Source organism: Protopterus annectens, chromosome 1.part0 (assembly GCF_019279795.1).
Source record: "Protopterus annectens isolate FY-2018-M chromosome 1.part0, PAN1.0, whole genome shotgun sequence".
NCBI lineage: Eukaryota > Metazoa > Chordata > Ceratodontiformes > Protopteridae > Protopterus > Protopterus annectens.
Genome location: NC_056725.1, coordinates 1,380,296,748 through 1,380,314,330, shown reverse-complemented (window position 1 = coordinate 1,380,314,330; position 17,583 = coordinate 1,380,296,748). Strand labels below are relative to the sequence as shown.

The 17,583-nt window shown below is 41.2% G+C and overlaps 1 protein-coding gene across 1 annotated transcript in view; it reads right to left on the bottom strand.

Moving 5' to 3' along the window:
- Positions 1–17,583, bottom strand: part of LOC122798239 (peptidase M20 domain-containing protein 2-like) — a 326,617-nt gene that overhangs the window by 50,490 nt on the left and 258,544 nt on the right. The window lies entirely within an intron of this gene.

The window sequence follows — 17,583 nt, the reverse complement described above, 5'->3', positions numbered from 1 at the left end:
AAAGGAAAATTCAAGTAACAAAAATACCCACAGAGCCAGTTAGAAGGATCCCACATTTTATTTATTTATTCATTTTATTCATTATTTATTTATTGACATTTGATTACCGGGAAAGTCGGATTAGGTAGAAGTACATTTTCAGTAGAAGCTCTGGGAGAAAAGCTCCAAACTATTACAAAACATTTAAAGAATAATAATTTTACAATCTTCAAAAAAAAAAATCTGCAGTTTAAATAATTATAACAAATTAGTGATGGTATAAAAACATTGGTTAAGAACTGAGACAAGTTATATGACAATCATTTAATATGAATGTGTCTTTCGGCTTTTCCCGGTTAGGGGTCGCCACAGCGGAACTCCAGTCCGCTAATGATTGGCAGTTGATTTTTACGTGCCAAGTTGCCAGCCCTGACACACATCCGTCAACGAAGGTTAGCCCATTCATGCATGTTTCCACGCAGAAGACGCTCTAGCTAAGAATCGAACCGGACAGCGTCTTACTGTGAGGCGACAATTCTACCGCAGCACCACCACTATGGATTATGACAATCATTTAATATTTATAGAAATTTTAGACAGTTTGTAGATAAATTAAAGGTATGTTAATCTAATACAAATGGGAAATGCAATATGAAATGAGGAAACACAGGTTTATGGTATACTTAGAGAGAAAGTCAGATATGAGAATTTGACAGAAGCAAGGAAGTAAGTGAAGAAGGGTGTGTAAGGAGGTATAAGGAATGAAAAGATACTTGTTCACATTTAAGGATTTAATTTATCCTGGTTTTGAGCAAGAACAAAGCCAGATTTTTGCTAGGAAGTGTTTCACAAAGATGGGAGGGAAGGTATTGACCTGATGGATACAGGTAAGGACTTCCAGACCTTAGCAACCTTGTACGAGTACAAACAACGCCCAGCAGATTTGATAGGTTTGCAGACAGGAGTTTTTGGTCACAGGATCACAATGACCAACTGGGAACATAGTTGTGTAGAATGTTTTATAGTGTTGGACAGGCAGATGGATGCTAGATAATTTTATAGGTGGTAATAGGTGGTAAAAAGCTGTGTATGTTAGTTGATGAGGCATTTCTAACCAATTTAGGCTTTTTAGTGCTATACAGTGGTTGAAAGGGGTATTTGCTGCAAATTTAGCAATGTTTTTATAGCATTGTTTAAGTTTTAATTTTTGTGAAGCCTGGAGGTTAGCAAGGATGGCAGCACCATAAAGAAGTGTGGGGAGGAGATAAGTAGTGGCAAGTGTGGTTTTAGTTGTGTTGGTGAGAAAGTTTTTGGTACTGTAAAGTATCCATAGTTTTTGATGAGTTTTTCCTATGCAATTTTGCAGATGCAGGTCGAATATATGCTTATCATCCACCATCACCCTTAATAATTTGCTATGAGAGGTGACCTCAGTGGTTGTATTGTCAAGAGAGAGGACTTTAAATTTTGTTTTTTCATGAGAGAGGGATTTGGTGAAAAAAAGGGAGCATTTTGGTCTTTTTTTTGGGTTGAGCATGAGTTATGAGTTTACAAAGCCATGTTTCAGTGGCTGTTAAAGCTTCCTGAGTAATTTTTTGGAGGTGTACCATGTTGTTAGATGTGCATATGAGAGTGGAATCATCTGTGTACTGTATTAGGGTGGCCTGTTGTCTGGATGCATAGAGGGTGTTGGTGAAAATGTTAAAGAGGAGGGGACCAAGGGTAAGAGCCTAGTGGTACACCAGTGGTGATTGGGAGGTAAGGAGAGAGCATGGAGTGCCATTTTACTGACTGATACCTATTGGACAGGTAGCTTTTGAACCACAGAAGGGTGGGCTGAGAGAGACCTAGTAAGGACATTTGAAGTAGAAGTTTGCTGTGACAAGGCTTTAGAGAATTCTAGAAATAAGGAAGAGATTAGCTTGCTATTATCTATGGTAGTGCTAGTACTATGGGAAGGAAGGAAGCCATGCTACGTAGGGGACAGGAGTTCTTCCTACAGGAGATAGTCTAGCAATTGTTTTTAAATATACTTTTCAAGAGATAAGATTGCTATAGATCTAAAGTTATTAATGTCTGTTGAATTTCCTCTTATGTGCAGAGGGATAATGTGTGACTTTTTCCATTCTGAAGGAATGTGGAATTCCTGGATTGAGACAAGATAGGCAGTGCTATTGGTTGCTATTTTATGTACTGTCTTGGAAGGTTATCAGATGAAGAAGTGCATGGTTTAAGTTTGTTTAAGAGTAGTTTCATATAGGATGTGGGCACAGGTTTGAAGGTGAAAATGGATATGGTGATATGTGGCTGCTGTGCACGGCTGGGATTGGTTATTGAGGAATCCTTGGTTAGAGATGCTATACTGTCTATAAAATAAGAGTTGAACTGTATTGCAGTTTCAAGAGATGAGTTATCAGGAGAGGGGTTTGGGATGAATTTTTGGCCGGGATGTAAGATTTCTTATATCCAAAATTTTTTAGGGTTATGTTTAGAATCATTCTGAAAGTTATTATAGTATATTTTTGCCATTATTTATTTGTTTTTTAGTACGATTGCAAAGCATTCTAACGTTTTCAAGAAATTGAGGTGTTTTATATTTTTGCTATTCTTTCCAATCTTTTTCTCTATCCTACATTAGCATTCTACTCTTTTATGATAGCCAAATTGCATTATTTGTTTTTAGTCTCTTCCTTCTAGGAGGTACAAGGCAATTTGGGATATTTAGAAAAGTTGTATTGAATTCACTTACAGCATCATTTAAGGGGAGGATTTTTAGGAAGTTCCAGTCAAGAGATGATAGTGTAGTAATGAACATTTCTGGGTTAAACTTAGAAAGATGGAATGTTGTTTTAGAAATATGTTTAACTGGATGTGTGACTCGTCTGGTTATACAGATTGGGAGATGATCACCGAGACAGTCTGACATTGTAGCTGTGGTGGTGTATTAACTAGGTGTGATACTAGGATCCAGTCTAATAGGTAATTTGAAGTCTTGCTATAAAGTGTGAGGCTATTAATTAGTTATGTGAAACCATATAAGTTTATGCTAGACACAGGCGAGTTTGAGTTTATGTCCAACCAACTGACATTCACATCACCTCGGAGTATTTTCTCTTGTGGAAATGTTATTGATATCTAACGTGCGATATTTTCCAGTATAGCTTTATTGTTGCCTGGGGGGGTGTAAAGGACAGTAACACATATTTGTTTGTAATTGTTTATTTTGAGGAAAGCAATAAGAAGCTGTGCTGGGCTGAATTTTGATATTGGTTTGCTGTAAGGGGGAGTGTGGTAGGTGTTGGGAAATATTACAGCAATTCTACCACCCTTCCTCTTTATATGGTCATTATGGATGATATTATAGCCAGAAGGTAAAACTTCAGAACTGTTTATGCTGGATTTAAGCAAAGTTTCAGTTACAGTGAGAATGTCAGGCTTATGCTGGGTAATCCAGGCATGTAGTTCAGTAGTTTTATTTCTTATGCTTCTAACATTTATTGCAGCAAAAATAGAACAGCAAGGTTAGGGACTGGTTGTTGCTGGGTTATAGAAGAGTGTGGCACAGAATAATCCTTGTGTTCATTGTTATAGGTGGGGCAAGGATTAAGGTGCATATCTCCTCCTAAATGGATTTTAGTATATTGAGGAATTAAGTATACTTGTTTTTTGGAGAGGATTCTTGCACTTAATTTCATTTTGGCTTGAGATGAAGTGCAGTTAATCAGTCTGTATTTAGAATTAAGCTAAGGGGAAATATTAAATAAGTTTGGTGCAACGTGTGGAGAGTGTAAAGCGGAAATATGGATAGGTGGTTGGGACAGAGTTGGAAAGATGTTTAGACATATTATTGAGTCATGGTGGGATGAAAGATGGCACAGTAGGAGAAGAATAGAGGATAAGCTGAAGAGAAGCATAATTAATTCCTACCCTCACTTCAAATTATAACTGAGAACAATCAGTTTATAGCCAGTACAAAGCAATTAATAAAGAGATATGACATAAAACAGGTTTTCTGTAATTTCCTGAGGCTAAATAACTGGCACATGCAGTATAGTCTGCTGATCAAGAAAAAGGGGACACTAGTCAACATAGTCCCCAAGATTTAATAAAATCCATGTAGGCATAGTGTAGAGCCTACACCGAATGTTACTGTGTCTGTATACACGGTCCCCGCCCCCCCCCCTGGCAGTGCACTATGCATATTAATCATGGCGCACAGCCAAGGGAGAGCCGTGGAACATGGTTATTGAATCAGTGTACGGAGTGTGGTGTTAACTGTTCCACATATGAGTAACACCCTCCCTGCACTGTCCAATTGTATTATATCAATGTAATTTAATTTTTTTTTTAATTTTTTTTTATAAATTTGTGCAGCACGGCACTGAGACACCTGCCAGACATCTAAAAATAGAAACCAGATGTATTTAATTATTTATGTAAAGGTCAAGTTTAAGCATAGCTGAACAGGTTTGCACAGTATGGCGCTGTGCTCAGTAGTGCTTCTAGGCAGCTCAGAGGTATATGTAAAGGTATAGCAGAATTTCAAATATCCACGTAGCTGAATGGGTAGAGTTATGGCCTCATGTGAAGTAGGTGCAGGGTTTGAATACATGGAAGGGCATATAAGCATTTATTTTTGAAATACAAATTATGCACATTATTTTTAAATTCTGGTCCGCTGCATGCCACTAAACCCTGCTAAGACCTGCTAGGACCTGCCAAGCACAGCATAAACACAATAATTGCTGAAAATGTTTATGCACTGCTCAGCTCTGCTTAACCAGTTTGCACACAGCTAGGCACTGCCAAGCATACAGGTCTTCAGGTTTTCCCACTGCTCAGCTGAACTGTGCTGGTTTGCGCTCTGTAAGTGACGTGACACATTTTTAAATGTTGCCCAGTGGCAGTTATGGGTGGGAAAACAGGCTATATTAAGCTCACTAGGTGGAAATACAGTATAATCTATTGGAGTTCTACCTGTGTAGTGACTATGGCTGGAGTTGGAGAGGGTGCTCACTTCCGGGTGCAACTGTGAAGCGGAGTCCAGGGTCATGGTTGAACTCCTGGTGAAAACCTATGATGACTGGCTGCAGCAGGGAGGGATCCATGGCTCAGAGTGCAAGGTGAGGCCTGGGACTGGCTGGCACATGAACTTGCCAGTGTGACAGGTATCCCCCACACAGGTGAGCAGGGTTGCCACCACCATGACGACCTGAAGCATAGAACGGGGGATCTGTTGGACACCAGGGTCTGAGAAGCTCGGGCAGGGAATGCCCCAGAAGTTTGTAAGTAATTTTACCTTTGTTTCGCCAATACCTAATCTGAATGTCTGATAAACTGGTATGCATAATGGTGTGCTTCTCTTCCAACAGCTGCAGAGGAGAGGGCTCACAAAATCGAGGTGCATGCCAGGAGCTTGGCCAGGTTGCACCATGAATGTGGTGAATACAGATGTATTTTGATATCTATAGTCAAATAAGCAAGAAAGAGTAAAGCATTAACTGTGATTAGGTATATACAGTAAAGATTGTATTGCAATGAATGTGGACTTACAGCTCTACTGCAATAAGTGCATACTGCCAACTATAGTGCAATAAGCAGGGAAGACTAAAGTATTAACCATAATGAAGTGCATGCAATAAAGTGTGTAGTGAAATAACTGTGGAATTACAACTGTATTGCAACACCTGCAAAATGACAACTGTCGTGCAATAAAAACTCAAAATTATAGCAGTAACTGCACAAAGGTATCTCTAATAAAGTCTGTTGTACAATAAGTATGGGATTAGGGCTTTTTTGCAAGAAATCAATTATGACAACTGTTCTGCAATAAAAACACAAAAGAATACCAGTACCTGCATGAAGGTATATCCAATAAAGTCTGTTGTGCAATAAGTGTAGATTCAGAGCTGTTTTGTAAGAAATGAATTGTAACAGCTTTTCTGCAACAAGACATGAACCAAAAGCAATAACACCAAGGTAAATTGTGTACATCAGGATTGTCTTGTTTTCACCGTTACATGTCAGCTATATGCATTCAGAGTGTGAGGTAAGGTGCTGCAGTCAAGCATAACAGTGTAATAGCTGTAGACTGCAAATAATAACCCATAATCAGATATTGTTTGTTGACTTCACAGATATTTCAACACACTAACAGTACATTGTGTACACCTGTGTTTTATGTAGTAATCTATATGTTAGCTAGTATATCTGTCATGCTTGAATTTCATGCATGTATGTTCAACTCTCACTACAGTCTAGTATAAAACTGTACTAATATTACCAGGTCATATTTTGGTTCCAGGTGTGCTCTAGACAAATATCAGTCAATCAGTAATCAGCAGTGACTCAGTAGCTCAGTTTGTTAAATGATCTACATGAAGTACATTTTGCCACACACAGACCAGGGTTCAAATCCAGTGCTATGTAGCACTAAATATTACAGTATCAGTCACATAATGTCTACAGATTTTCTCTCCACAGAAACTACAGGTAAATGGGTGAGGTAGCCCATGAGTAAATAATTGTGTGTTTAGATGTCACAGACTCAATTATTACCAGGAATATGAAAATACAGCATAAAATAAAGGAAGTAAGTATAATAATAATAAAATAAAATATAATAAATAAAATGTGTAATCTTTGGTATGGCTATATGCCTGGAGTGTCTGTTAAAGGTTGCTGCAGTCAATTAATACATTTGATGCAGATGTCCTCTGCAGTCACTAATATTGGGTTCTATCCCCAGGCCTGCCAAGCAAGGCATGATAGTTGTTTACTTTTTGTACTGTACACATATATGTCTCTCAAGTGTCATACTGTCAAGTAATGTAATTAGTAGTGCGTAATCCCTCTCTCACAGATTTATCATCAACACGATTATGTAAATAGCAAAGTATCACTACATCAGCCCACAGTACACCTTGGTAGTTATATAGGTCCACCTGATGTGCAAGTGTTCTGTGTAGTTGTGTATCTGCAGTTGTTACTGTTTGGCCCATACTGTCCCATGTGGATAGCTGGAGAGGTATGTACATGCTACAGCAGCTATAGGGCACTTATATACATAAAGAAAGGACAGACCTGTAGAGTAGATAGCAGTACTGTTGTCAATTATATAGCCTACAATGGTATTAATGGACTGTATTTCTCTCCTTCCCCACCCCTTATCTTCATTTATTTATTATTGTTAATCATTGGTTATGGTTTACTATTAACATATGTTGTTACATTAAATTTTATTTTGGGGCATGTGTTTTATTATTGTTATGTATTAACATTGTTACATATTAACATTATCTTGTTGAATTACCTATTCTGTTGGCTTTATGCCATAACTGTTACTGGCATGCTGTTAATATTCTGACTGTTCTGTTATTTATTGTTGTGTTTCACATAATATGCATTGAAATGTAAAGGGGTTATTTCCAATGTTCTGGCATGCTGTTATTACTAACAATGGTATTGTTCATGACTAACCTATACTTATTGCTATACCTCCATCACCACAGCACTACAGAGTATTCCAGTTCCTGGTGATCTGCCTACCCTACCTCAGCTGGCTGTGGCACCCAGTCTGGGACCCAGGCTAGTGGTGCCCCCTCCGCTGCCCCTGCACAACCTTCTGGTGGAACCGCCTCAAGGGATGGGGCCCAGCCTCCCCCTGGGAGTGGTGGTGGAGGGACAGTAGTCACCCAACAGCAACTAACAGCCATGGTGCACAGGAGTGTTCATTAGAGCTATGAACATCCCCTATGCCGGATTGAGGGCACACTGGAAAACCTGATGAGGCAGGCTGGCCCTGGTGCCCAGCCACCAGCACAGCCACCTTCAGGGCAGTGAAGGAGCAGTGATGACTGCCCATGGCTGGGGATGTCAGTCACACTACTGACATCTGGAGGCACATGCGTCTCGGATTCCACAACACCCTCCCCATCCAAGGTGTTTACCGTCCTCATGTGTCACACACTACCCCTGTCTGCTGTCTTGTCTGTCTGCAATTGCATCCTCTCCTATCCAACTTTCCTCTCTACACATACCTATATCCCTTCCCCAACATTCCACTCTCTCCTTAAAAAATGGGCACCTGTCCCTCAAAAAAAAATAGCCCCATACACAGCTCCCCACTTAGCACACATGTCCACTGGCCAAAACTAATTTGGTCCAAATGCCTTGACAGCACATTTATGTTGTCCTCACCCTTCTCTCTGGGGACTGACAGTCCAAATTCATACACAAAATCTGTCACAATGCACAGCTGCTGCTGTAGAAGAAATGGAAACCTATGGTTCTTTCCTACACCCTTCCTGCACATCCCTACCTGCCTTTCACTATGTTTTTTCACCCTGCTTGCCCCAATTTCACCACTGTCCTATCACCCCTTTTTCTTTTCTTTTTAATTTTTTAGTCTGGATTTGCTCAGAGCTAAGCGAAGCTCCACACCATGGAAATCCACTTAAATGAGCTTCAGTGAGCCTTAATGATCTTATGTGTTTCTCACAGTGTTAGGCACATGTACAAAATAATCACCTTTGCCATCTTTCAGATCCAGGTCCCTGTACACTATAGCCTACAGCATTAACCCACTACACCACACAAATCATAATTAAGACAGGTGTTTCCATCAAAACATACTGATTGCCACTAACAGACTGAAATTAAACCTAATGGGAGAAATGGTCGTGTACCTGGGATTCTGATGCAAAAATACACCATTAGACAGCCGAATAGATAATGGTAGTACGTGAGGCCTGGGATAGCAGGTAAATGTTCCCTTTTACCTGCAACATCTTTAAACACACCTGCTAAGACAGCAATGGCACAGTGCATGTGTTCAACTAGGACCCTACTGCAAAAAAACTGCCTCTGAAAGCCATGCACATACTGATGGATGCAGACAATGTGTGTCACAGACTGTATGTCTGCACATATATCTGGCAAATGCACCTGCTGAAGCACTGACTCAGTAGCTCAGTCTGTTAAATGCCTTGCATGTAGTACATCTTGCCACACACAGTCCTGGACTCCAATCCAGTGTGTTGCACTTCAATTACATTGTTGTGAAGACAGCAAGTAATGACTGAGTCATGTGATTTTAATCCCCATAGGTTACTGCTACTGAAGTATCTGCTACCAAGTTTTGCAAGTCAAAGACCTGCAGGTAGGGACACACCGCACATATTGTATAGCCTAACTATATGTCGCCTACTACTCTGCTATTGACACTGTTGCATAACAGATGTACCTTAAGTACATGCCTCAGTTGGACTGTAAAGGGTACCCTTACCCTGGTTCTGTTGTAAAAACAGGGTTGATACTGCTGCCACAGTTAAATGTACAGCTTGCCAATGTCAGACATAAATAGTTCTAACATTGTAAAAGTGTCCCTGAATGTACCTGATGTACTCTGGCTAAGTCCCTGTTTCATGGACATTCATCCCTGTCTGGTTGAGAGCTATGCCTAACACACATCTCAACCTCTTACAGTAAGAAATCAGGACAAAGCCATAATTAATGGGGGGACAAAGGCCCAAACTCAGTGACAGAGTATACATACTGGCCATACAAAGTAAGAATGTGAATAGACTAACAGATATTACTGCAGCATAAGTGTTTTCTGAGGGGTCTGAAGTGTGAGAGTCAGATTCTGTTTAAATTTTCTGACAGCAACCATCAATGATCGGACAACCATTTGTCAGACATCCACAAGTTTGTGCAAAAAGGTCCACATCTATGAGGCAAACATGTTGACATTCTGCAAACATCTGTATAACTGAGAGGTATGATGCCTACAGGGAACTTATACTACAGCAGGTTTGTATTGTTTTATGTCATTGTGGCACACTGGTGTTGCTGAACTTTCCCCATATAGTTGTAATAGCACACTGCTATTTGTCAGGTAGTGGCTGTATAACATATTAGTGGGGATATGCCCAAAGGGAACACACCACAGTAGACTGCAATGATAGGTGTAGAGACATACAGCAGAATCTGTCACAGCACACAGGGACATTACCCAGTATTGCTACTATCTTGGTGATAGCCACACATGTAGTGTGTTGCCAGACTGTGGGGTATGACATGTGAGGGTGTATTGGATAGTGCAGGCCATTATGGGTGTGTAGGATCTGTACATAGTGGACATCCACATATCTGGTCCTGTAATGTGTTCCCCTCTTATTGTCTTGCAGTAACGATGTACCAGCGGAGACATCCACCATTTTCATCTGCAGAGAATGATGCTATAGTGGATCCCCTCAGACTCCACCATCACATCCTGCTTTCCAGGGGTTGCCACAATCAAGAACACCAGGCAGCATTGTGGGGTGACCTTACAAGGGCTGTTAATCAGATTGGCCAACAGGACAGGGCCTACAAGCAGGTTCGACACTGGGCCATGGACATGGTCAATGCTGTACGTCAAAGAGTAGCTGCTGAGAGGTTCTGGATGGAATGTTGGCAAGCTAGCAGCAGATTCTCTAAACTCTGCTATTTTATTTAATTTCTGACAAGAAATATATTTCTAAGTTATCTTATTTGAAAATTTTTGATTAAGTACTAATATTTTGGACTGTCTCTGAGGATAACAACAACAAACTTGATCTATAAACAACTATTTTCCTGTCAAATACTTGCTCTAAAGATTTCTCACTGAGAAACAGTATGAGTCACTCAAAACAGAATACACAGGAAACATCTCTGAAGAAGGACTTTCAAACTGTTTTATCTAATAAATAATATACTGCTCAGACAAGCTCCACGTGGGTTTACAGAGTGGTCCTAGCAGCAAGGAACTCGAAAAAGTGACTACCTTCTGGATTTAAGTATCTTTGCTTTTTTTTCACTGGAAATAGCTTCTGTTGCTTACTTTGAACTAGCCTGAACTGTTTTTTTACTGATTACTGCATTTATTTTAAACTCTGCACTTAAAGTTACATTTAGTCGAATTTAATCGAAAGTTTGCTTGTTTGTTTGTTTAATTTAACTGTGGAGGCTGCCCACTGAAGTGTGCTAGCCTGTGTAACTAATTTATCACTGTCTCTGCATTTTCTGTGTGTTTCTACAAAAAAAAACAAAAAAACAAAAAAATAATCCTTGTTTTCCCGCCTTTCTTGACTAGTTTAGACCAGTATACAGGCATTGCTGTATTCTGGGCTGTGGTATAGTTCCTGTGTTGTCCATTACCTTACTTGGATAGAAGGAAGTTTCTTTGCTCACCAGTGGGAGTGGGGAGCCTTGAGCAGCCTACCTGTCCTTGGGGGAAGTGACCTCAGCACAAGAAGCTGTAGTAATTGGTTGTTTGGGACCATTCCTAGCTCTTTTGTAGTTCACTGCTTAAAATCCACCTCTCAGCATTTTTTTCTGGCTATACTGCTCAGACAAGCTCCACGTGGGTTTACAGAGTGGTCCTAGCAGCAAGGAATTCGAAAAAGCGACTACCTTCTGGATTTAAGTATCTTTGCTTTTTCACTGGAAATAGCTTCTGTTGCTTACTTTGAACTAGCCTGAACTGTTTTTTTACTGATTACTGCATTTATTTTAAAATCTGCACTTAAAGTTACATTTAGCCGAATTTAATCAAAAGTTTGCTTGTTTGTTTGTTTAATTTAACTGTGGAGGCTGCCCACTAAAGTGTGCTAGCCTGTGTAACTAATTTATCACTGTCTCTGCATTTTCTGTGTGTTTCTACAAAAAAAAACAAAAAAACAAAAAAATAATCCTTGTTTTGCCGCCTTTCTTGACTAGTTTAGAACAGTGTACAGGCATTGCTGTATTCTGGGCTGTGGTGTAGTACCTGTGTTGTCCATTACCTTACTTGAATAGAAGGAAGTTTCTTTGCTCACCAGTGGGAGTGGGGAGCCTTGAGCAGCCTACCTGTCCTTGGAGGAAGTGACCTTAGCACAAGAAGCTGTAGTAATTGGTTGTTTGGGACCATTCCTAGGTCTTTTGTAGTTTACTGCCTAAATTCTGCGTTTGCACGGCTTTGCATGGTCGTGCGCATAGCGCAACGCCGGTTAAACAAGGTTAAACTTGGTTAAACAAGGTTAAACTTTTTCTGGCTCCGCCAAGTCTGCTTTTCAATTTTTCCCTTAGAACTGATCTACTTGCAATCTAAACAGCCTATAGTCTATCTGAAAAGCTCAGCACTTGCTCCTAAAGCATTTTTTACACAGGTAAAGCACTCTTAAACAAAAGAAAGTACTTCATTCACCTAAATTCTGTTGAGTACCCATTTCCCTATAGGTCCTTGCTGACTCAGTTACACAGCAATCTTTTTCACTATTTCTAGCATGTCGAAGGGTCAGTTGCTGGCGTCCTCTCCTGTTCAGCTGGTGAATCTGGGAATCTTGAGGCAATGTTATAATTGCCTCATGTACACAGACAACCCTCTCCTCCTCCCAACAAATAACCAAACACATAAACACACAAAAACATACTCGGAGGTGCTGATTAAAAATCTACCAAAACAACAGAGGCCTCCAAAGCAGACACCCAAGCAACCACCACCTCAAGACATAGCACATGCAACACATAGTTCACAAAGTCAGTGTGCTAAACAGTCACAGCCCTTAAGGCCAAACAACATGCCAGACACACTTGTAATAGGTGACTCCATAGTCAGACACACTGACGTCCCGCTCACCAGACTGAACAAGGAAAAGGTCACAGTAAGCTGCCTGTCGGGAGCTAGAATCCGCCACATAACACAAGCACTCAGGTCACTCCACAGCAAGTACAAATATGACTCAGTCATTGTACATGCCGGTGTGAATGACCTGAGGCACCTCCCTGGACTACATGAAAAGAGACATAGAGGAGCTCTCTGATTATGTAGCCCAGGCCGGTATGACCCTGACCCTGAGCAGCATCTTACCCTCACCAAGAATGATGCCACAGTACAAAGACAAAATGATCAGTTTTAACAATTGGCTTAATTACTGGTGTCATTCTAAGGGGATCCAATGTCTGTCTGCTTGGGATGACATGCTTGACAAGCCACGCTGCTTCACAAGGGATGGCTTGCACCTGTCACCCCTGGGCTTCCGGATATTGGCCAAGGCTCTTTCCACCCCCATAGGGCCTTTTTTAGGCAAGGCTCAAATGACAAACCTACCGCCCTAGAAAACACAAGTGGAAAAAAACTAAGGGTAATGCTGCTCAATGCCAGAAGTCTAAACCTCAAGATGCACGCCCTCAAAGCCCTCCTTAGTATGGAGAACATCGATGTCTGTGCAGTGACTGAAACCTGGTTCAAGGCTCCTGAGAGCACCCCAGCACTATCAGGTTTTACCTCATATCATGCTTTCCGGCCCCAAAACTTGGACCGAACCACAAAAGGAGGGGGAGTATCCATTTTCATCAAAGATACCCACACCTCCAGGTTAGTGGCAAAGCACAAAGCATCGGAGACTATCCAGGTGCAACTAACCATAGGCAAAACTGCCTTACAGTTTGTAGCATGCTACAGACCACCCTCTCAAACTCAGGAACCCCACACAGCCTTCCTGAAGACACTGGAGAGTATGAATGTCTCTCCAAATACCATCATTTTTGGAGAATTCAACTACCCAAACATAGACTGGGAACATTACTCAAGCCCCAACACCCTAGCCCAAAGGTTCCTAGAATTCATAAACTCAAATGCAATGGAACAACTAGTCACCATTCCCACAAGAGGAGACAATATACTAGACCTGATCATCACAAACATGGGGACAAAATGCTCCACACCGGAAGTATATCCCTCTTTGGTAAGATCAGACCATAAATTAATCTCACTGGAAATCCACATCCCGCCCCCACCCCCTGCACAAAAGACCACAGTGAAGAACTTCTCAAAAGCAAACTTCACACTTCTTAAGACTGAAGTGGTATCCTTCAAGGCCCCTGGGCCAGTGGAAACCACAACCCACACTGCTGAATCCTTTGCAAATGCCTTCTATGGGCACCTTCAAGAATGCATGGATCATGCAATCCCAAATAAAACCAAGACCCATTCCCCAAAGGCAGGCCTGGTCTGGTGGACCCCAGCCATAAACAAACTTTACAACAGGAGGAGGAAGCTACTACATGACAGAGCAAAATCCCTAAAAGGGAAGGCATCTCTGATCAGTACTAGCAAAAACTACGATCACTCATAAAATCATCCAAGGCCAACTTTGAGAGAAAAATCGCAAAAGACACAAAAGACAATCACAAGGCCTTCTTTAGCTATGTTGGAAACCTGGGTGGAAACTCCCAGATATGCTCAGAGTTAGTCCAAAATGACACAAAATACACTGAACCCACTGACATTGCCAACATTCTGGCAGACAGGTTCAGTGCAAATTTCTCCTCCCCCTCCCCCCAAAAGGAGAAATAACTATCCCAGCAGAGTGTAGCCTCCCTAGCATCTCAGATGCCCAGGTGAGAGCCGCCCTCTCTAAAGCTAAAAACACAGCATCAATGGGACCAGATGGTGTCCCGGGCTGTGTGCTACATGAACTCCAAGAGGAACTAAACCCACACATAAGGCTGATGTTTAATCTTAGCCTTACTACAGGATACGTACCCAAAGAGTGGCGTACGGCAACAGTGGTCCCACTTCACAAGGGCGGTGCTTCTACGGACCCTGGAAATTACCGCCCCATAAGCTTGACGAGCCTGGTCTGCAAAGCTATGGAAAGGATCATTATGGAACTCATAAACAAAGACATTGGGGACCTACAGACATTGGATCCTACCCAATTTGGCTTTGTCGAGGGCAGATCCTGCCTTTTGAACTTGGTCGACTTTTTTGAAACAGTCACTAAGGCCATTGATGAGGGTAAGGCAGTTCACACAGCCTACCTTGACCTTGCAAAAGCCTTTGACACAATACCCGACTCGGGCATCATAGACAAACTCACCAGCTTAAATGTAAACCCATATGTCACAAGATGGGTTGCAAACTGGATCAAGGACAGAACCCACAGGGTCAGAGTTGCTGGAGCTATGTCAGACTCTAAGCCAGTCACAAGCGGTGTCCCACAGGGCTCAGTCCTGGGACCCCTCTTGTTCGGCATTTATTTTTCTGAGGTACAGGCAAACATAGGAGGATTGTGGCTGACAAAGTTCGCAGATGACTGCAAACTGTGCGCCATAATTAATACTCCAGCGGACACAAACATCCTGCAGAGAGGCCTCATAGAAACGGATAATTGGTGCCAGAGCCATGGCCTTAAGCTGAACGCCAAAAAATGTATAGTCATACCCTTTGGGAAAAACAAGGTACCGCTAAATTACCACATAGGTGGTAATCCATTAAGTACGGAAGAGGTAATCAGGGACCTAGGGACCCAGGTTGACAGTAACCTCTCATTTGACACTCACATTGCCAAAGTGGTTAGGAAGACCTTCTATATTGCCCACCTTATCATGAAGGGTTTCACATCTAGATCAAGAGAGGTCATTGTGCCCCTGTACTCTTCTCTTATCAGGCCAATGATTGAGTACAATGCCCCATTTGGGATGTATCTCACCCGACACCTGCAGCAGTTGGAAAGACCCCAAAAGTTCCTCACCAAGATGATAAAGGGTCTTAAACATATGTCATATGCTGCCCGACTGAAAAAAATCCAGCTCTATTCAGTCGCATACCGCCTACTCAGAGGTGATCTGTGCCTGACGTACAAGGCCATGTCCAATCTGGAATTAATGGACATGCTCCACCTCATAAAATCCAAATCCATCAGAACCACGAGAACAAGAGACTTAAACCTCAACACAGAAATAAATAGGACGTGCTGGAGGGACAGATTCATAACCCAGAGGCTCCCTACAATCTGGAACAGAATCCCAGTCCATGTTAGGCAGAGCCCCTCACTGACTCTATTCAAGAGAAATCTCGACGAGTGGATGGGAGATCGTAGGTTTACCCCGGGAGTCATCTCTGTGTCACTACTAGACAGAGGCACAGTAAACTAAACCCTAAAAGGGTGTAGTATTCTCATCCTAAGGGGTGGTGAAAGCCACACACACTCTGGCTAGGTTTATAAATGCCCTAGGGCAGATAGCCTAGTATGAACCTATGAACCTATAATATTCAAGACATTTCATTGAAAATGGATAAAATAGACAATATATATAACTTCAAAGAAAAAATGCTGCAGGCAAATGGAACAAATACAGGACTCTCTTAATCAACAAAAAATGCAAATATCAAGAATAGAACAGTCCTTAAATGATATAGAAGGGAGATTAATGGAGGAAGAAAACAATACTGGGTTTCATGTAGCACCGACTACAAGAAGCTTTTGATAGATTTTTTTGCCTCAGAAGAAAGAGTTAATATGTGCCACAAAGGAGCTACAATCAGTTATTAGCGCCACTTATCCAGCCGAGGTGGTTGGCAACAAACTTGATACCTTCTTTGAGAATATCTTTAACTATGATAGGTCACATGCAGCAAAGATCAAGAAGCTGCAGAGGGATATCAATGATTTCAAGAGAGGAGTAGTGTTTTCATGGCCAAGAGAGCATACTGCTCATCTGAGTAATGTGAATGCTACAGGTACTGCTGAACAGACAACTGAAGCTCCAGTAGCTATGATTACTGAACTGATGTCGCACAATTTGAATGCAATGCCTGCTGGGATATCTGAAGCAATGACAATGGTGGCACAGACCGCATCCATCCAAATACAGTGTGAAGTAACCATTGCTGGTCCAACAACGGATTTGGGCTCTTTTTCCCTCAAAAAATCACTACCTATCAGTAAGAAAGAATGCTCCAGGAGCAGAGTGAGGTGGGAATGTTTACAGTAGATCCAGAGTGTAGAAGAACAACAGATTGGGCCAAGAATGAGAAACAGATTAATGACTTGGTATTTAATTTGTCCTCTCTTGAACTTACACCAGCACAACTTTCTGTACTTAGTAGAGGGCTTTCGTTTGTTCCAGCCAGGGTGTCAGATATGGTTGATGTGCTTAACAATCTTAAGATGTTTTGTAGGGATTTATTGCTTAGAATTGCATTCCCACAAACAGTTAATGATGTTAATGTGTTCAGAAAGCCTGGTGTGTATGCACCTAAGAGTCACCCAGTAGTTGACACCTTTTTGACAGTATGTGAAAAAGATATTAGGGAAGTTTTTCAATATAGGCATCACCCCGACTTTTATAATTTGAGTATTGCAGAGTCAGAAGCTTTGAATGTGTTGAAGAATATGTCTACAATTGAAATTCAACCTGCTGATAAGTGCGAGGGGATTGTCATAATGGATAAGCTGTTTTACTATGAACAAATGCTGGTACATTTAGGTGATACCTTGGTCTATTCACAAATATCAAAAATTCTGTTGATGGGATTAAGGATAAAGAGTAATTTTTTGTTTTTGATTTAGTAATGACTGATGTGATTTCTGAAGATTTGATTAGATATTTTAATGTAGAGCATCTTACTATTCCAATATTATATGGCCTACCTAAAATACATAAAGACAATGGTTAACCCACCCATGAGACCTATAGTCTCTAGTATAGGATGGACTACTGAACCACTGTCAATTTATGTCAAGAAGACTCTGCATCCTATTTTGGATACCATGAGCAATGTGCTCAAGGATACTAAGTCTTTTTTAACTG